A 22,952-nucleotide genomic window follows, 5' to 3' on the forward strand; every position below is an offset into this window, starting at 1 on the left:
ATGATTCCGGTGCTATCGAGCACACCTCTGGAAAGACAATGACAAATTAGTCAAGTTCAAAAAAAATTTTACTCAATTTGGAGTCCGGACAGGGGAGAAAGGTCAAAAACAAAAATGATGTCATGGCGGCCCGACGAGGACAACCCACCACTGCTGCAACTGAGAGTAAAAATGGGCATCTAAACAGACTTTTTTTGTAAAAACTCAAAGAAGAAACCCCCCCTAAAATCAAGTTTCCTACCCCGATCACAGATGGAAACAAAAAAAAGCATTGCAAAATACCCAGAATGCCCCCAAGAAAATCAAGTCAAGAGGAAAAAAAATAATCCAAGCTACTGCCCAAGTTTTGGAAATAGGACTTCGGGAGGTTTTAAAATTGCCTAAATTGAAAAAGCAATCTTAAAATACACCCACAAGACCTCCAAAAGTTTCAGATCAGTCGTGACAATTTTCAAAAAAAAGTTGATGAATAGTACCAACTACATTTGTACTAAAAATTTGCAAAAAACTGGTAGCAAGGATTTTCTGGGAAAATATGGATTTTTGAAGGCCAAGATGATGTTTTCTGGAAAAACACAAAAAAGAAACCCCTCTCAAAATCAAGTTTTCCACGTGATATAAGAGAAAAAATGAAAAAAACTCATTACGAAATACCCGAAATGCCCCTGTAACAGAATATGGTAAAACTCCCTAAAAATGCTACTTAAAGTTTTTGTTTCATCAAGGAAGGTATTGTTTGACAAAGTGAGCATGCAAGTATATGTAATATGATAAAATAGATGTGCTACAAAGGCCTATGGCCTCATTACAATACATTTACAACATCTAACATGTCAAACCTCCAAGTTAGAAAAATTACATTTCATAGACAAATCATGAACATGCTAACACTTGCATGTGAACAAGAATGCTTCTAAAGAAGCTCAACTCAGCAAATCACCCAAGCAATTGCAATCTCCAATCTTGTATCCTGTACCTGAAATATGCCCTAGTATCGTAGGGGTGAGTAACATAAAGCTACTAGTAGGAAATGAGCATGCATCGACCTACGTTTTGCAAGTGTATATGATTTAATCATTGTGGTTCATTCCACCTAACGTCTATGTCAAAGGTGAGACTCAGGGAGCATCCTAGCTACCTAAGATCATTTCTAGCATAAAACACATCCTTTACGCAATTTCAAAACACAAGAGCATGCTATACATAGCAGCAAGATATAACATGCTTACACAAAACAACTAGTTAGAAACATACTTACAAAAAGCAACTAGAAATAGATTTTCAAAGTTATCAACTTGAAATCTAAATGCTAAATCAACTAAATATAGCAATTTAGTATAGATGTACTGAACAACATCAAATTGCCAATAGCCAAAACCACAGTCACAATATAAACATGATTGATAACTTGGAATTGAATGCGAAAACAAATAGTGGAAGACTTGGACATCACGTCTTGGACTAAATCAAGAACAAATTGGTTATTCCGGGCATTAACCCGCTGGGAAGACCACCCTAGTGCGCACTATCTCAATTGGGGAGAACTCATACCTCCCGCACTAAAGCCGAACTTTAGCTATATCACAGTAACAATGTCCCAAGACTCCAAAATAATCAAATAAATTCACAACATATACATAATTTATATAATGCATTAAGTCCCCTTCCATGCGCAAGTAGATTGTATCCACACAACACATGCTCTAAATTCAGAATTACTATAGGATGACAATGTCGAATCTTCAAAGTGCGATTCGTTACACGCTATAACAATATAATCCAATATTGAAAACATAAACTCATTATAAGTCAAAATTCATACTCTAAACATACTATCAATGTCAAATACATGAGTTAATCAATAATACCATAGAAACGGAATTTAATCTATAAACTAATTAAATTCCCTAGGTTTCAAATCTCAATCAAATGGCCTTCAATTAATACATGATATACAATATAGCATGGTCATTACATACACCACATCAAAACTCGATTAGGCCATAAGAACAATAAAGTGGAATTTAATTAAATCATGATAATCAAATCCCTAACTTCTAAAACAATATCAAATGGTTCCAAATTAACATATGCTAGAACATAAGTCATAGTAATCACAAATATCAAGTTAAACAATTAATTAGGCCAATGGAACCCTTAATTAGATTTTAATTAAAATCTCTAGATTTTCATACTTGTCCAAATGCTCTCAAATTAAAGTATGTTAAACAACATGCCAAGACATAATTTAAAAGCATATCAGAAGTCAATTTTTTGCAAGGTACAGCCATGGGATTTAATCTTTCACAAAAGATAAATATTAAATAAAATATCCAATTTTTATTCAATGAAGACCAATTTAATATATGTTAACAAACATATTAAAACATGATTTTCTAGCATGCCACAATTCAAATCAAAGTTATATATCATCATGAATTTTAAATCTTATACAAAGAAATAAAAATTATCAACTTTCTAAATTTGATACAAGGCATATATATAAGTTGTGTAATCATGAGAAATACTCAATACAACACATATAAATCCTAAAACACTTCCTACCTCAATTTGAGATGAAAATCTCAAAAGCTATCAAAATGGAGCAGCTCCGAATCCGACGAAACTACTTGGTTTTGTCGGGGACAACGCCGTGAACATAACCCCCATGAAAGCCCCATCAAAATCATAACTTGACCTCAAAACCAAACTCAAGAAATGGTTAAAACTGAATTCTAATAAGGGAGAAAGGTAGAGTACGGCGAGGGGAACAACAAACGTTAAAGCCGAAGACTTTTCATCAAGGAAAAATGAGCCAGAAGAGGAGAGAGAAGATGGTAGCACCCCTTGGGCTGCCATAGGAGCTCCAGGTCGTGCATGAAGAGGGGAGAAGATGAAAAATGAAATATCTCACCCCCCTTTTATAGAAATTTCAAAAAGTGCCCCGAACAGGCCCCGCCGGGTCCGAAAAAGTAAAATTTGAGCAGACGCACTGAAATGGCAAAACTTTGTGAACAAAAAAGATTCAAAATAATAAAATATGAACAACGGAAGAAACACCGTTAAAAACCGAGTCTCGACCAGAAAGTTATGCCTAAAACAAGTTTGGCGCAAATCGGGGCCAGAAACCCTGAACTGGAAAACATCGACCAGGAGGAAATTCCAAGAGTACACAACTCGACGAAATATGAAAATGAATCCTGTATGAGGATTCAGGCTCAAAATAAGACATTTTGCCATAACTTTCATTAATTGCACAATGGCCCCTCAAAAAAGTGAAAACTGCACTTATTGCTCAGAATGAAAATATCTTCAAAAAATATTTTCTTAAAAACCCCTGAAATAAAAATCTTCAAAAGATATTTACGAAAAACACCCCAAGAAAAGAAAATAATTTTGAAGAACTTTGCATCCATGCCCCTATGGATACCGGGAGCAACTAGAGTACTTTCTTGCAAAATTAAAGATACGTATTTTGTGGAAACCACTCAAGATGGAGATACATGAAGTTAAAACCAACTCTGAACACAAGAAGTGTGGTTACGCCAACAAAGTGTCAAACGGGGAAAAGACAAAATAGGGAAACGGACGAAATAGGGAAAATGACGAAAAGTGAATAGTGTCGAAAAACGAAAAATGTGGAAACGACTCGGTCCTCAAAGGAAGTTGTCAATCCATAGAAAAGAGTCTCGGAAACCACTCCAGAGCACTCGAGACGACACTAAACGAAGAGGAACTGAACTCAGAAAGGAAAGACAACGGAAAAAAATATCCGTGAAAATCTGGGTCATTACAACCTTCCCACCTTAAAGGGATTTCATCCCCGAAATCTAGCCCCAACCAAAACAAAAAGGCGAATCCAGGTTAATTACGAAGTACATCTCTGAGTATCCCACACAACGCGATACAAAAGCAATCCCAAAGCTGAAAGACAACGCATAAACCAATGTCATTCGCACCCACGTGCTAATGATAGGACAACCTCTCCAAAGGAAAGTGACTAAATGGCCACCCAACAAGTCGGAACTCACACACAGAACCTAAGGTGAGACAAAGGAATGGAAGACAACAGCCGTAAACATCCTTCTAGATGAACCATCATACCGATCCAACAATGACCACTAAAAGATCTCCAAGATAACCACGTATCATATCAGGGTACCGAACAAGACGATGCGGTAGTACGAATATTGACCAGAACCCGCCCACGACGTACTCAAATGTGTGGTAGCAATGATAGTGCCTAGTGCCCGCCTACACTTACTCGTCAGTAAGGTAGCATCGATGGCAACTAGTATTCGCCCACAATACACAACTTTGTACGATAGCATGGCAGTATAAGGCACTAATTCATAACCTGTCCCCCACTAGGTCTACCCAAGAAACCTCTCGATACAAATGACATCAATGTCAAAAATGATCATTGTCAAAAGCGTTACGGAGACCAACATTTTGTGAGAGTTGAGATATGGTCCAAAGATGTTTGGCCAGACCATCCTAGCCAATCCCAAAACTCTGACAACAATGCCATAGGTACCGCTATGCTTAAGGCTTTAAATCCTCAATACAACAAAACCAACATCTCCAATGTCTCAAAATACCCCTATTAACAACATTAATCAGGAATCCAAAACCTGACAAGCAAATCAACGCCTACAGAAATCAAAACGAACCTCACAATAAGACATTTCATCGAAAGTCCTTCACATCTCCCTGAAACAGATCAACTACAAGACTACACCGTAATCAAACATCAGATCCACATCCCTATCACGGATAACTAAATCCTCAAAATACAAATCCACCAAGTGGCACACACATCAAAATGCCAACAACTAAGGTCACAAGATGAATCTCTCAAAACCATGCTTGGCAACACCAAGCTAAATCAAAATTCCTCAATTTCTATCGATCCATAAACAACCACTGGAACTACGATTCCTCAAAACCATACCTAGTTATAACTAGGACGAGAAACTCCACAACAAGCCATATCCAACAGCGATCCTCCAAAACTCCTCCTAAAAGTTAACCACATCCAGACCTCCAAAACGGAAACAAGTCTCTAAAAGACATTCTCAAAAGAGCATTGAGTTCACCTTACAATCAAACAAATCCTTAATGATATGGACACAAGTCCCCATAAAATGATCTCACACCAATCAACTCACTCCGACCACCACAATTTCGTCAACAACCACAGCAAAAACTCCCTAAGGAAGACACAAAAGAAAGGGAACCACCAGTCCTAAAAAGAATAACACCACAACCCCATCTCTGAAATAAAAGACAACAAGGTCAAAAATTTCACCCCTTATATGGAAGTAAGTCGACTAAAATCCATCAAATCCTCACCAAGGACTCAAAACAACAATGCCTCACGGACCAACCAACCAAGAACTGTGCACAACGCAACGAAAAGAAGAGACTCACTCCTTGTAAAGTCCTTAACACGAACCAAGAAAAGAGAAGAAACCCTATCCTCCTACAAGTGTCGATATGACAAACACGAAAATGGAGCATCCTTCCCACCTTAGGGAAGTGGACAGCTCAAGATGGAACAAATGTGACAACTCCTCTACAAGGAATCTCACAACGAAACTCTTACGGAAACCCACATATATATTATGTGCGACTGAGGAGAAACAAAAGGGAACCCAAACCTGAAAGTTATGCATGTGACAAGGAATGCAACTACCAGAAAGAAATCTACTCACATAGATAAAAATCAAAGGTACATGCAACACGTCTCCACGTAAGCACAAAAGCATGTCATTAAAGCGTAATAATAGTATGGCATCACTAAGCATATAAGGAAGGCATGCTAATGCCACACAACAAGAAGGCAAGTATGGATACACCTCCATCTACTCATGCATCACAACATCATAAATCATACTACTAACATGGTAGTAAACAAAACTACAAAAGACAAAATGATGCAACAATGAACCCTATGGACATCGTGTCCTAGAGTGTCTAAGCAAAAGGAAGGACTAGTCCTAGCCATAAACTGTCTCCAAAAACCAATACGACATTAACCTGTCTCGAAACAAATGTGAGCCCTTACCACAATGGTAAGACTCTAATAATCTAATTCCAAATCTAGAGGTGACACTACAAGTGACGCTAACAATGCAATGCTCTCTCTACCCGAAACATCAATCAATCGACTTGATCCTAAAAGCGTCATCACTCAAGGAGAACTCCAAAAAAAATGGCAACTATAGCTATGCCAACAACAACCAAATCAATCACCACGACTGATCCCCAAAACAAACACCATCATCATCGATCAAAAGGACAATGCTTATTAAAACAAAATTGACACTGATTCCATCAGAACTGCACATGTAGCATGCCAGTACGGTAGCATGACAGTGCCATGCACCCACCCACAACGTACCCGCCCACGAAAAACACAAGTTCCAGAGGAATCATCCTGAACAATCAAGGATCCTAAGAGGTCCATAACCTCATAATGGCCCCAAACCAACAAATCTAGCACTATGGTAACGCCAAACAACTCATATCACGAGAGCCTAAACAAAAGGTAACCATCCACCTACCTTAAAACCAATACTAGGTCGACAACAACTTATATTACCACGAAACTGTGACTACAATCACCATCAACCTCAACTCGTGCCTCAATGACCAATCTTGTGTCATGCCAAATATGTAGCATAATTATGCATATATAATTCTAATCTAGCATACGTCACATGTCATGCTCTTTACATTAGAATAAAATAATGTTAAACGAATGGCATACAACATGTGGTACGTAAGCACATAAACATGTTATCAACCAAAACATGTTATCATAAAGTATATAAACACATAGAGCATAGCAACACAAGCATGATATGCACCCAAAACTCATCGTCCTAAGGTTTTCGAACATAGGAGCTCTGATACCACTTGCGACGGCCCAAGTTTTGTAAACCCGGTGCGTCAGTGATGACCAAAAGATGACCCGATAATGGATCCGAAATGCGGAAGCGAAAGGTGAAACAACGGTCTCTAGAGATACAATGCGTCTCTAAGACGCCAATGTGACCCTCAATGAGGTCACGAAACCCAAAGGAAACAAATGCAGAAGTGTCGTTTCAAAAACGGACAAAAAGAACCTAGGGGCAAAAAGGTCATTTTGCAAAAATTGGATTCAGGTGCTATCGAGCACACCTCTTGAATGAAAATGACAAATTAGTCAAGTTCAAAAAAATTTTTACTCAATTTGGAGTCCGGACAGGGGAGAAAGGTCAAAAACAAAAATGATGTCGTGGCGGCCCGATAATCCGAGCTATTGCCCAAGTTTTGGAAATAGGGCTTCGGGAGGGTTTTAAATTGCCTAAATTGAAAAAACAATCTTAAAATACACCCACAAGACCTCTGGAAGTTTTGAATCGGTCGTGACGATTTTCAAAAAAATGTCGATGAATAGTACCAACTACATTTGTACTAAAAATTTGCAAAAAACTGGCAGCAAGGATTTTTTGGAAATATATGGATTTTTGAGGGCGAAGATGATGTTTTCTGGAAAAACACAAAAAAAAAAAAAAAACCCCCTCAAAATCAAGTTTTCTGTGTGACATGTGAGGAAAAATGAAAAAAACTCATTGTGAAATACCTAAAATGCACCTATAACAGAATAGGGTAAAACTCCCTAAAAATGCTACTCAGAGTTTTTGTTTCATCAAGGAAGATATTGTTTGCCAAAGTGAGCATGCAAGTGTATGTAATATGATAAAATAGATGTGCTACAATGGCCTATGGCCTCATTACAATACAGTTACAACATTTGACATCTCAAACCTCCAAGTTAGAAAAATTACATTTCATAGACAAATCATGAACATGCTGACACTTGCATGTGAACAAGAATGCTTCTAAAGAAGCTCAACTCAGCAAATCACCCAAGCAATTGCAATCTCCAATCTTGTATCCTGTACCTGAAATATGCCCCAGTATTGTAGGGGTGAGTAACATAAAGCTACTAGTAGGAAATGAGCATGCATCGACCTACGTTTTGTAAGTGTACATAATTTAATCATTGTGGTTCATTCCACCTAACGTCTATGTCAAAGGTGAGACTCAGGGAGCATCCTAGCTACCTAAGATCATTTCTAGCATAAAACACATCCTTTATGCAATTTCAACAACACAAGAGCATGCTACACATAGTTACAAGATATAACATGCTTACACAAAGCAACTAGTTAAAAACATGCTTACACAAAGTAATTAGATATAGATTCTCAAAGTTATCAACTTGAAATCTAAATACTAAATCAACTAAATATAGCAATTTAGTATGGATGTACTGAACAACATCAAATCGCCAATAGCCAAAACCACAGTCACAATATAAACATGATTGATAACTTGGAATTGAATGCGAAAACAAATAGTGGAAGACTTGGACATTACGTCTTGGACTAAATCAAGAACAAATTGGTTATTCCGGGCATTAACCCGCTGGGAAGACCACCCTAGTGCGCACTATCTCAATTGGGGAGAACTCATACCTCCCGCACTAAAGCCGAACTTTAGCCATATCATAGTAACAATGTCCCAAGACTCCAAAATAATCAAATAAGTTCACAACTTATACGTAATTTATATAATGCACTAAGTCACCTTCCATGCACAAGTAGATTGTATCCACACAACATATGCTCTAAATCCACAACTAGTATAGGATGACAATGTCGAATCTTCAAAGTGCGATTCGTTACATGCTATAATAATATAATCCAATATTGAAAACATAAACTCATAAATTCATTATAAGTCAAAAGTCATGCTTTAAACATCCTATCAATGTCAAATACATGAGTTAATCAATAATACCATAGAAACGGAATTTAATCTATAAACTAATTAAATTCCCTAGGTTTCAAATCTCAATCAAATAGCCTCCAATTAATAAATGATACACAATATAGCATGGTCATTACATACACTACATCAAAACTCGATTAGGCCATATGAACAATAAAGTGAAATTTAATTAAATCATGATAATCAAATCCCTAACTTCTAAAACAACGTCAAATAGTTCCAAATTAACATATGCTAGAACATAAGTCATAGTTATCACAAATATCAAGTTAAACACTTAATTAGACCAATGGAACAATTAATTAGATTTTAATTAATCATTTTAATTAAAATCTCTAGATTTTCATACTTGTCCAAATGCTCTCAAATTAAAGTATGTTAAACAACATGCCAAGACATAATTTAAAAGCATATCACAAGTCAATTTCATGCAAGGTATGACCATAGGATTTAATCTTTCACAAAAGATAAATATTAAATAAAATATGCAATTTTTATTCAATCAAGACCAATTTAATTATGTTAACAAATATATTAAAACATGATTTTCTAGCATGCCATAATTCAATTCAAAGTTATATATCATTATGAATTTTAAATCTTATACAAAGAAATAAAAATTATCAACTTTCTAAATTTGATACAAGGCATACATATAAGTTGTGTAATCATGAGAAATACTCAATACAACACATATAAATCCTAAAACATTTCCTACCTCAAGTTGAGATGAAAATCTCAAAAGCTATCAAAATGGAACGGCTCCGAATCCGACGAAACTACTAGGTTTTGTCGGGGACAACGCCATGAACATAACCCCAATGAAAGCCCCATCAAAATCATAACTTGACCTTAAAACCAAACTCAAGAAATGGTCAAAACTGAATTTTAATAAGGGGGAAAGGTAGAGCACGGCGAGGGGAACAACAAACGTTAAGGCCGAAGACTTCCATCAAGGAAAAGTGAACCAAAAGAGGAGAGAGAATATGGTAGCACCCCTTGGGCTGCCATGGGAGCTCCAAGTCCTGCATGAAGAGGGGAGAAGATGAAAAATGAAATATCTCACCCCCCTTTTATAAAAATCTCAAAAAGTGCCCCGAACAGGCCCCGCCGGGTCCGAAAAAGTAAAATTTGAGCACACATACTCAAATGGCAAAACTTTGTGAACAAAAAAGATTCAAAATGGTAAAATATGAACAACAGAAGAAATGGTGTCAAAAACCGAGTCCCGATCAGAATGTTATGCCCAAAACAAGTTTGGCGCAAACTGGGGCCAGAAGCGCTGAAACTGGAAAACATCGACCAGGAGGAAATTCCAAGAGTACACAACTCAATGAAATGTGAAAATGAATCCTGTACGAGGATCCAAGCTCAAAACAGTGGCCCCTCCAAAAAGTGAAAACTGCACTTATGGCCAAGAATGAAAATATCTTCCAAAAATATTTCTTTAAAACCCTTGAAATTAAATATCTTCAAAAGATATTTACGAAAAACACCCCAAGAAAGGAAAATAATTTCAAAGAACTTTGCATCCATATCCCTATGGACACTGGGAGCAACCAGAGTACTTTCTTGCAAAAATAAAGATACGTATTTCATGGAAACCACTCAAGATGGAGATATATGAAGTCAAAAACCAACTCCGAACACAAGAAGTGTGGTTACGCCAACAAAGTGTCAAACGGGGAAAAGACAAAATAGGGAAAAGGACGAAATAGGAAAAATGACGAAAAGTGAATAGTGTCGAAAAACGAAAAATGTGAAAACGACTCAGTCCTCAAAGGAAGTTGTCAATCCACAGAAAAAAGTCTCGGAAATCACTCCAGAGCACTCGAGACGACACTAAGCGAAGAGGAACTGAACTCAGAAAGGAAAGACAACGAAAAAAAAATATCCGTGAAAATCCGGGTTATTACATTAGTCATACGGGGACAATTTCTTAATCCCAATTATCTGTTCTTGATGTCTATCTTATACCCAAACTTTATGTTAATCTTTTATCAGTTGGTTAATTAACTGAGTTAGTCTTAAACATAACTTTTTCTTCTAATGGTTGTGTTGTACAGGATCCTTGGACTGGACAGATATTGGGACCGAGCAAAAGTTGGTCGATTATTCGAACTCTCATCTCTTCATTTGCCTCTCTCACCATGTTTCCTGCATTTACACAGATCAATTCCCCTTATCTTGAATTATGGCACTCCCAATTAGGTCATGCTTCTTTGCCTCGTGTCCAAACTTTAGTCTCTAAGGACTTGTTAGGTCAAGTTAAAATTAGAAATTTTGATTGCATTTCATGTCAGCTAGGCGAACAACCTGCATTACCTTTTAGTACAAGTGAGTCATGCGTTTCTGCTCGTTTTGACCTTATTCACTCTGATGTTTGGGGACCTTCTCCTATATATACAATGGGGGCTCACAGTATTTTGTAATATTTGTTGATGATTTTTTGCAATTCACATAAATATTTTTGATGAAAAATCATTTTAAGTTACTTGACATATATCGTAATTTTGTAAAAATGATTTTAACTCGATTTTCCAAAAATATCAACAAAAAAAAAAAAAATTCTGACAATGCGATGAAATATCAAAAAAATGCATTTTTACAAATACTCAAACATTATTGCAATGTTTTTCACTCTTCTTGTCCAAGCACATCATAGTAGAATGGCCGAGTTGAGTGCAAATTTCAATATATTTTTGACACACTTCGCTCATTCACCCTTTCCTTTTCTACTCCTTCCTCTTTTGGGGGGCAATAGCTTTCACAGCTGTATACACTATCAATCTTGTACCATCAGCTCTTCTGCGTGACCAAACACCACATGAACGCCTACTTGGCAAACCACCTGACACAACCATCTTAGACTTTTTTGGTGTGACTGTTTTGTTCTTCTTTAACCCCATGAACACACAAAATTACAGCCACGTGATCAACTTTGTTGTTTTCTTGGGTATGGTATTAGACATAAGGGGTATCAGTGCTATGATCTAATTGGTAAAAGAATTAGAGTCTCTCGTCATATTGTCTTTTGGAAACTCAAGATATTTTATACATTGTCCAAATTGAATGTCTTTGATATTACATTTCTTATTCCTCTATTAAAATTCTCTACAAATCTTTTCCTAATCTTAACCTTCAGAATCATCAAGACCAGTAAATCATATGGAACAATCAATCATTAGGAGTAACCAATCATCAAAAGCAGTCAACCCTCCCTTTACCGAGTCCCAATCATCTAACTAATCTGAGGCTCATGACACACAACTAATTCAAGTCTTCGCTATTCCACTCAGGTAAGAGCTCCACCTACACATCTTAATGATTTCCATTACTATCATTCCCTTACAACCTTATATGAACGTCACACTTTTCATGAGGCATATTCTAACCCTTTGTGGCAGTAAGCAATGAAAAAGGAGTTAGATGCATTATGCATTTACCAAAACTTAGACATAGGATCTAGTTTATTTGTCCTATGGAAAAGTCCGTGGTATGATGTAAATGGGTGTACAAGATTAAGACTCGTTCAAATGGGTCTGTTGAGCTCTATAAGGCCCAACTTGTAGCCAAAGGATTCATATAAGAATATGATATTGATTTTAAGGAGATATTTGCACATGTTGCACGCCTTTCCTTTGTTCTCACTCTTATTACTATGGTTGTTTCCTGTCACTGGGGTCTTTTTCAAATGGATGTTAAAAATGTCTTTCTCAATGGTGATTTACTTGAGAAAGTTTACATGCAGCCTCCTCCATCATCCTCCTAATAAGGTGTGTCGACTTATACGTGCTCTATATGGCCTCAAATAGGCACCTCGAGTTTGGTTTTCCAAATTCAGTTAGACTATCTCGTCTTGGATACTCTGCTAGCTATTAGACTCACCTTTATTCATATGACACATAGATTGGGGTATCATTATTCTTTTACTTTATGTTGATGATATGATCATCACTAGAGATGATTTAACAGGATTTTAGGAGCTCAATTAGTTCCTCAGTCGTCAGTTCAAGATGAAGGAGCTTGGACCCCTCAGTTGTTTTTTAAGTTTTGAGATCACTTTAGCTATAGATGGTTACTACCTCACTAAGGCAAAATATATATAAGATCTTATTTCTAAAGTAGGCTTAACAAACAATAAGATTGTTGATACACCATTTGAGCACAACACAATGGTGAATATTTTTGGGATGGTACATTATATCGATAATTGGTTGGTAGTCTGGTTTACCTCATTGTCACCTATTTAGACATCTCTCATGTCGTCCACATAGTTAGTCAGTTCATGGCTACCCCAAGATCTACCCATTTTGTTTCAATTCTTCATATCTTTTGCTATCTCAAAGCACTATGTTTCATGGGCTTTATTTTTCTTCTTAGTCATCATTTGTTATTTGTACCTATTCAGATGCAGACTGGGCAAGAGATCTTATAGACTATTATTCTACCACAGGCTTTTGTTTGTTTCTTGGTGATTCACTTATATCTTCGCACAACAAGAAACAAACTGTGGTTGCTTAATCTACTCAGAACTTGAATACATGGCACTTGCTGATACTACTTCTGAGCTTCTGTGGTTGCGTTGGCTTCTTCGGGACATAAGAGTTTCTTCATCCATTACCACTCCTATCTATTGTAACAATAGGAGTGCAATTCAAATTGTATAATATGATGTATTTCACGAGTGCACCAAACACATTGAGATTGATTTGCCATTTTGTTCTTCAAAAGACCTTACAGTTGCAGTCCATTACTTTTCATGATCAGATAGTAAATATGTTCACCGAATCGCTTATTTCTCATGATTAGATAGTAAATATCTTCACTGAATTGCTTCTGACTGCCCGTTTCAAGCATCTTATTTTCAAACTCAAGATGGCTTCATATAACCCACATTGACTTTAAGGGGGTTGTTAGATTATATTGTATATAATCCTAGGGTTTACCGTAGCCGCCTTTACCTACATACTTACCATACATAGATGGCTTATCCATCACTTACTTATCCTAGCTTCTACAACACTCACCTACCCCCATTCCTCACCTATATATAGGTGTTTTATGTATATTGTATCTCATTCAATTCAATATATTACAGAGTTCTATATCATCCCTATATTTTCAACACTATGTGTACACCTTTCTTCCCAAAAAAACCTATCTCTCTCTCTCTCTCTCTCTCTCTCTCTCTATATATATATATATATATATATATATCGTTCTATACATAGAATCTTACTGAATTCCTTTATGAACTACCTGCTCTTGTAATTCTTTCGAACTTTGGTTGTCCGAATAACCTCCAAAACCCTCAGATCCCATCGATCCCAATCTGCACAACTGAAACCCTAATTTTAAATTTCTCAAACCACCTGACAATCCCCGCACTGTTTTTGTTATCTAATTTGGTAATTTCCATTTAAGATTAATTTTTTTTTTTTAAATCAATCGATCAATCACTTATTTATAAATACTCCTATATATGTGTCAATCAATCACTCATTGATATATACTCATATATATCTGTATATATATTATAGAGAATGAATGACATTAATATTAATCTTCATCTCCTTCTTCACCTTTTCGGCGACCTTGGCCTTATTTTCTATGGTAGCTTCTCCGTTAGTCGTTATGATCGTCTGGTTTGGCAAAACTTCCAAAATTTTGGGGGTTTTAGCCCATGGAAGATATTGCAGAGATATTGGGTTTTTTATTGCAAATTTATAAATTGATGAGGAAGGATGGTTCGGTTCGTTTGTTTAATTGATGTAAAAAATGAGAAATTGTGTTAGGAATAGTGATAAGGTTATATGTGTTGTTGAATGTTTGTTGAGAATACACTTGCCACGTCATTTATTTTGCTTACTCTTTGGTAAGGATTCTTTCAAAACTAAATCCTTTTAGTAACAGTATTTTTGCATTTTTATTTTTTTATCAACCCATCTGTCGGATTGTCCTTAATTGTAACAAATTAATAGTTCAAGGGATTTTTATTTTTTATTTTTTATTTTTTATTATAAAATGCCCACCTAAAATTCTCTATTTCTAAAGTTGTACTTTGGAGCCATTATATATGTGTGACCAAAATGAAAAATGTTGTTAGGAATAGTGATAAGGTTATATATGTTGTCGGAATGTTTGTTGAGAATACACTCGCCATGACATTTGTTTTGCTTACTCTTTAGTAAGGATTCTTTCAAAACTAAATCCTTTTAGTAACGATATTTTTGTCTTTTACATTTTTCTATCAACCCATTTGTCTGATTCTCCTTAATTGTAACAAATTAATAGTTCAAGGGTTTTTTTTTTTTTTTTTTGGCATTTTACTCTTTTTTATATAAAATGCCCACCTAAAATTCTCTATTTCTAAAGTTGTACTTTGGAGCCATTATGTGTGTGACCAAAGGGCCTTGGGATGAGCAGTAGTATAGGGGTTCAAGTCCGAGCGTGGAAAAAAAAAAAATTGTGTGTGTATTTTATCTTTAGCATATGTAATTTTTAAAATTTTTACAAAATGTCCCTATAAAAGTCTCGTTTTCTAAAAATCTTTGTAACTCTTTCTTTCTTCTCTATTTTTACTTTTTTAGTTATTTCAAATTACTTTCTTCCATTCAAAAAATTTTACATTATAAAACCCTATTTTGCATCTTCAAAGTTCTTTCATTTTTACCTTCTTCCTTTTTATTTTTTTATCTTGCTTTTTTCTTTTGTTATTCTTGAACTCATGTAGGGTCACAAGCATTTAACACCCCTGTTGTATGCATATACCTCATATAACCCCCATAGGTTCTGAAAATCCCTTAACGTTTATTTTAGGAACAAACAAGGACCTCCTCTCATTCGGACGTTAATGGAGCGATAAAAATACAAAAATGCCCTTTCCTACATTTAAAATAATAAATTGTAAAAAATTGAGTTAATGTAAAATGACAATTATGGCCTTTATTAAACAAATTCAGTTGACAAAGGGCATTTTGGTATTTAAATATTCAAAAAATAGTAAACAAAATTCAGTTAAAAATAGTAAACAAAATTCAGTTAAAAATAGTAAAAAAAAAAAATCAATCAAAGAAGGGCATTTACGATAGGACAAGACTTGCCTATTCACCGGTGAGTAGGTAGGTCATCCTTACTAATCGTTGATATTGTCCAATCACAAATCATAAATAATATGTAATTACAAAATTTAAAAAGTGATAAATAAGGAAATTAGAGAGGGTAACTAAATTTATTCCAAAAATAGTTATTATCCTTATTTATTATTTTGTAATTACGAATTATTTGTGCATTTATGATTGGACCATATCAACAGTTGGTAGGGATAACCTACTCACTGGTGAGTAGGCAAGTTTTGTCCTTTACGGTATTTAGTATAATAAGTTAATCATATGCAAAGCACATGGTTTGTTAACAGTACTTTTCTAACCGTTGACTACCGAAAAACCCTATTTTACAGCAATTTTAAATTTTTAAGGAAGTTATATACCCAAAGTAAAAGAGGGGTATTATTTGCTCAAAAAGTAAACCTTAGTGGTGTTTTATATACTCAGAGTATCTCCAATGGTTGTCTATATATTATTATTATTATTATTATTATTATTATTATTAAATTTTTATTTTTATTTTTATTTTTTATTTTTTTGTAAATCTGATGTGTCATAGTAGATTTACACAAAAATTTTGGATTACTTATTTTTAACTCTAACATTATTTTATACTTTTTGTGTAAAAATGTAACAAATAATAACCAATGACATGCCCAAGATCCCACAAAACTATTACAAACCTACTTGATATAGGGTTGAATCATTGATGGAATAAGAAAGAAGAAGGAGAGAGAAAATATATTGATGTGGCTGTATAAAAAGGTTGTGTAAAAAACATAATAATTTTACACATTAGTGAGCTGACAATGTATCTTAACATATTGCCGAAGATAAAAAAAATATTTTACACATTGTGTATATTTTACACAAAAAGATTTTTTAATACACTCTTAGCCCACTCATGTATGATGTATAGCATTTTTCTCTTCTTCCTTTTTTTTTTTTTTTTTCCTATTGTTATTTAAATTTCACTGGTATTTTATGAACTTAATGTTCATATTTTATATTTTAAATTTTTTTTACTGTATATCTTTTTATTAAGGCTGTTGATATTGGCGCTCCTTGGAAACAAAAAAGAAGAGTCTATTCGAGGGGAAAATGAGAGATATTTTGTTCCATCACTGAAAATTATTTGATTCTTGCCTTTCAAAGAATTTCCATGATACATCAAAACAATCATTTATAAGATTTAATGATTCCTACTAAGAATGGACTCATTCTTTGAACAACAACATCATGCTCTACCTTCCTTTTATTTGATAATAAAATTACCAAAAGGTCCCAAAACCTATCTTCTTTTATTTTTATATTTTTAATACCATAATTACCCTTATTTATTAAGTTAAAAGAGTCTCCCCACTCTTCCAACTGCAAATCAATGATAAATAAATTGAATTACAAAAGAAAAAAAAAAAAAAGAAGAAAAAAGTCAGAATTTTTTTTTTTTTTTTTTTTTTTTTTTTTGTCGTAACTCATTCAGGGTTACGCTCCTCAATTATAAAATAAAAGAATACAGGGTAATATTTCTGAACACAATAAGCATAATACACAATAGGATCTGCAACCTACATACAATCCTCGCTGGTGTGGAACTTCTGGGTTTGGTGATTGTAAACTCCGCGATGAAGATGATGCCTCACTGCTCTGTGGGATATCGGAGATTGCAGCCAAATTCCGGCTAATGCTACCATAACGAGCAGGTTTGAAACTAAGCGAAGCCATCTTCTTCTTCTTCGAGAAAACGTCCGATGAATTGGAGAGGAGCAAACAAACCAGAGCTTGAACAAGCACAAAAACAACTACCTTCATCACCATATCTTCCATTGACATCTCCAAGGAAAGTCTTGTGTAGTACTTCAGTTTCATGAGGAAAGCAATGTGACCCCTAGATCTAAACTGGCCAGAATGCATGGGAAACACATAATAGACGTTACGTTTTGAATTGAAAAAGGTAAAGCAGTGGCATCCTAATCCATTGGGGCAAATTATAAAATCTCTCTACAGATATACACATATTACATTTTTACTTATTAGTTACTACATATTTTCATACGTCAAAACCATGCGTATAAATTTGTAAATAAAAAAACGTCAACTGTGACACCGGTTAAAAATATTTTTTTGTGAAAATAATAAAAATACTCCCACTCAAATTTTAATGAATAAACCACTATATATTATTGTTGTTCAAGATTGTCCTATTTCATATAATCCTCTTACGCTGCAAAATATATACTTTCTCACCGCAAAACATCCTTGTGCAACTTAATAATCTAATGATATCTTCTCTATTTCTCAAAGTGAGAGATGTGGGTTCAAATGCTGCCCATGTGGGCAAAACTGGTGAGTTCCTTGCCTGGAAAAAAAAAAAACCAAGAGCACTAGTTTATGTGAGTAGGATGTTGATGGTGACAATTGACATGACCTGGTCATGGTCAATATTGCAATTCGATCTGTGTCATATATTGGTATCAGCCAATACACAATTTATTAGATATAAGTCAGTTTCGAAGTTCTGCCGCTGATCGTAATAGTCGTTGCTGGCCTTCATTGCACATTAATGAGGCTTGGAGACTGCTAAGTTTCAAATGATGTCAACTCCATTCTGAATTTCTGACTGCAATTGTCACGGATGGATTGGGCTGCTTTAGTTGTATAGATAGGTCCTATGTTAAGAGCCCAGAAATTTCTCACTGTTGATCTACATAACTGAATTTCCTTTAAGAAATTTGGCTTCTTTCAGCGGATACAAAACAATCTTCTAACCGAATGTATAGAATATACATCTTGTCTCTACCACGGGAAATGGCATCGACTTCAAATTGCCATGCACGGTCCTTTAAGGAAGTTGTCAATTCAAAAGAAAGAGTTTCAGAAACCATTCCCAAGCATTCGAGACAACACTAAATGACGAAAAATCAATACCCAACTTCTTAATTTTAATTCACAAGCCATAGCAAAGTTAGAGCCATAAGTTGGGCAAATAGCGAGTACTCTATCTCAAAGAGAGGATGGAAAACTGTGTAGTCAGCCAGTAGCCAACCCGAAAGGACAGACTTACATGATTGATGATGCCATCCTCGACGCTTGCTTGGAACAAGATCTAGAAAGTAAAGTTGCCTGTGAGACCTGCACGAAAACTAATATGGTTATGGTGCCGAGTGCAAGGTGCACTGGTTCATTCGATTCATACGTGCATAATATGTGTCTGCGCGTGCACCTAATTTAAAAACATTGGTCTCAAATTAGATGTCCTCTTTGAGAATCGTGACTCACACAAATTGTGAACCACGATTCCTCCAAATCAAACATCTTTTTTTTAAAATCTAAATGTATATGATTCAGGGATAATACATTCTTTTTTTTTTTTATCTATCCTGGTAAGAAAACAAGTCATACGTCATACGGCATTTACATGCAAGATCAGCCAAAGACATGTAACTAAATACACATTTAACATGAACAGGCACAGAACCAACCAAACCTAACTAACACCTTTTATAGTCAAGATCAGAGTCTTGACAAACCAGGAAAGAGGTGTCAATTATAGTTGAAGAACCATCACCACAAGAGAAAGAAATAAGAACCACCAGACACAACCCCCCATATAGAAACCCGCACCGCCATACACAACTTCCAAAGATACTAAGGGATCCAAATAGTCGAAACCAGAATCGTATCCACTACGCCAAGCCAACAAAACCACACACATCATAACTAGTCTTACAAAGGAAAGCTTCAAATCAGTAAAACTGACACCTCGAAAAGAGATTTGTAGCACTGCCTTAGAAAGTGGTTTAAGGAAGTCAAGGGAAGGGCCCCACAGCAAGCAAGGAATATCAGCAAAAACATGGAGACACTTCAGGCATGACGTCACAAATTTGGCGTCCAAAAAGTCAGTAGCCGACCACCAAAGCAGACCTAGCCAAAATACTTCGATCATTCCCATAGAAGCAGCCAGGATAGCAAACTTCAACAGAAAATGCATCAACATGAAAGAGACGCACCATTGCCAATTACGCCCAACAAGAAGGCTCCATACAGGATAAACCTTACATATCCGTGGCCAACACCCCAAGATTTGTAAAACAATAAGGTCCAGCCACTGATTTGACCCTGCCACAAGACTGCCGTACTTAAATCTCCACCTTGATCGTTCCAGAGACCACCACCACCAAATTTCTGCCCAACCAGAACAGCACCGCATAGTCCAAAAAAACCCCATCATCAACTAGCCCAGAGACAGTTGTGGAAACCTGCGCCGCCAAGATCGCGTCCCCAGCGACTTGCGAACAAAGACAGTGGATGCCCAATCAGCCTATCAGAGGCAAACAAAAGAAAACACAACCCTACCCAAAACCAAACAAGACGCAGCCACCGATGGAGAGCGCCACAAAAACCACTGATATGGAAAATACTAGATGGAAAATAAAACTTAATGCATAACAACGGCAAAGAACTCCACCAAAGCCACAAAAATATGGTAAACTGAGCAAACACAAGGCAAAATCTAGAGTAACTACAGACCGACGCCATATTACTTAAAGCAGAGCAACCGACAACTATTATTATTATTAGTATTATTATTTGATTTTATTTGATTATATTTTATTTTTTTAATGAGAATACCGACCAAAATAAGACAGACTGATTAACAACAAGCAAGAGCAAGCATTGAACCAAGACCTAGAATCCCAAAAGAAGGATACAACTCACCGACAAAGGAGAAAGACTATGAAAAAGAAAGACTGACCCGACTAAAGATGAGGAAGAAACATGAACTATCTACCAACAATTCACTCTAATAGGTGTAGAAATTTCTTAGGTAAAGAGATCGAGCACTATGAGAAGTAGACCATCATAAGAAGGTGAAGAAGAAATATAGAGGAGAGAGGAAAGAGAAAGAAAAAACTCGAAGAAGGTCGAGAACCTCGGCACAGAGAGGAACCTCTACAGCGAGAGGAACTGTTAGGATAGTACATTCTATGAGAGTTGTAAGATGAAAAAAGTTACGACTCCAATAGTGTGTCCATTATGTTACGTCTGTTACAGCTCATGTCCACATCACCACAACCACTACCATCATGGAAGCCCGTCTATTATCAAGATACAGTGAGAGTTACGAAACCCTAGTGTGCGTTCATTGTGTGTCCATTTACTCTCATGCAAAAACAATCATAAAAGTTATTGATTGTTCTTTGATTTGTTTCTTTGTCCACAAATAAAATAAAACATATTCTTCATGTACACATTTGTGCTTCGAACGCTGTTTCAGTTGTTTTCCTGTATCAGCTGTTGAAGTTTGAGTTTGTGCTTGCTTGACGGAGAGAGAGAAAAGAGAAAAAAAATAAATAAATTGTCTGAAAAATAATCTTTTAGTCTACACATGAATGGGCATATGCTTGCTAGAAAAATCCTCCGCACGGGATATTATTGGCTTTCCATGGAAAAGGATTGTTACGATTTCGTCAGGCGTTGCCATAAATGCCAAATTCACGCAAACCAAGTTCGTGCACCACCTAATGAACTTCATTGTATGGTATCACCATGGCCGTTTGCCATGTGGGGAATGGATGTCATTGGTCCCCATTATCTATAGAGATGCCTACAACTTTTGCAAGTTATGTGAGAGATGTCAAAAGATGGGGTCCATGTCAAGAAGAGATATGATGCGCTTGACCAATATTCTTATCGTTGAAATCTTTGGCATTTGGGGCATTGATTTTATGGGTCCATTTCTTATGTCCTATGGTTTTCAATACATTCTTCCTGCCGTTGATTATGTCTCTAAGTGGGTGGAGGCTTGTGCTATGAAAACAAATGATCATTCCGTGGTTATTCAATTCATTAAGTCCAATATCTTTGCTCATTTTGGTATGCCAAGGGCTATGATAAGTGATGGAGGAAAGCATTTTTGTAATCAATTCCTAAGATATTTATTTCTTAAGTACTCCGTTACTCATAAAGTGGCCACTCCTTACCATCCTCAAACAAGTCGGCAAGTAGAAGTGTCTAACCGGGAAATTAAGCATATTCTTGAGAAAACGGTTAACACCACCCGGAAAGATTGGTCACGGAAGTTAAATTATGCTTTCTGGGCTTACCGGACGGCATATAAGACTCCCATTGGCATGTCTCCTTATAGACTTATTTATGGAAAGCCCTGCCATCTTCCGGTTGAGTTAGAACATAAAGCCTTGTGGGCGGTTAAAAAGCTCAATCTTGACCTTGATAAGGCCGGAGAGAACCGGTTGTTAAAATTGAGTGAGTTGGAGGAGTTAAGACATAATGCTTATGATAATGCCAAACTCTACAAAGAAAGAACTAAAGCTTTTCATGATAAGCATATTGTGAAGAAGTCTTTCGAACTCGGTCAAAAAGTTTGGCTCTTCAACTCTAGGCTGAAACTCTTTCTGGGGAAGTTAAGAACCAAATAGGAGGGTCCTTATGAAGTCATTTCTGTTGCACCGCATGGGGCGGTTGAAATTCAAAATTTGAAAAAGGAGAACATTTTCAAGGTTAATGGACATAGACTAAAACCCTACGTTGAGGGACAGGTCTTCCAAAGACATTTGGAAGCTGCACATCTAATAGACCCTTTGTATGAAGATATCTAGGGATGTAATGCAAATGGAAGAATTTTTGCCTGGTAGATCGATCTCAGTGGAAGTTCGATTGATCGAACTTCATGCCTGCATCAAACCTGCATCTAAGTCCCTCTCTGTCCAATCATTCGAGCCAAACCTGCATATTTCAGCTCTCTGTCCCATCGATCGAATTTGTTCTCAGATCGATCATAAGTCCTTAGATCGATCCAAACTTTAAGTTCGATCAATCTTGAGTTCCAACACTTAGAAAATTTTTGAACCTGTATCCACTTGCATCCAATGACCTCTCTGTCTTATCGTTCGAACTGATCTGTAGGTTCATACATGTTCGATCAATCGAAAAATGTTTGCGATCGATCTGAACTTGATCGATCTGAGCATCTTG

Source organism: Cornus florida, unplaced genomic scaffold (assembly GCF_030987335.1).
Source record: "Cornus florida cultivar Cherokee Brave unplaced genomic scaffold, ASM3098733v1 CherokeeBrave_3.0.0_Hap2_Chr05, whole genome shotgun sequence".
Taxonomy (NCBI): Eukaryota; Viridiplantae; Streptophyta; class Magnoliopsida; order Cornales; family Cornaceae; genus Cornus; species Cornus florida.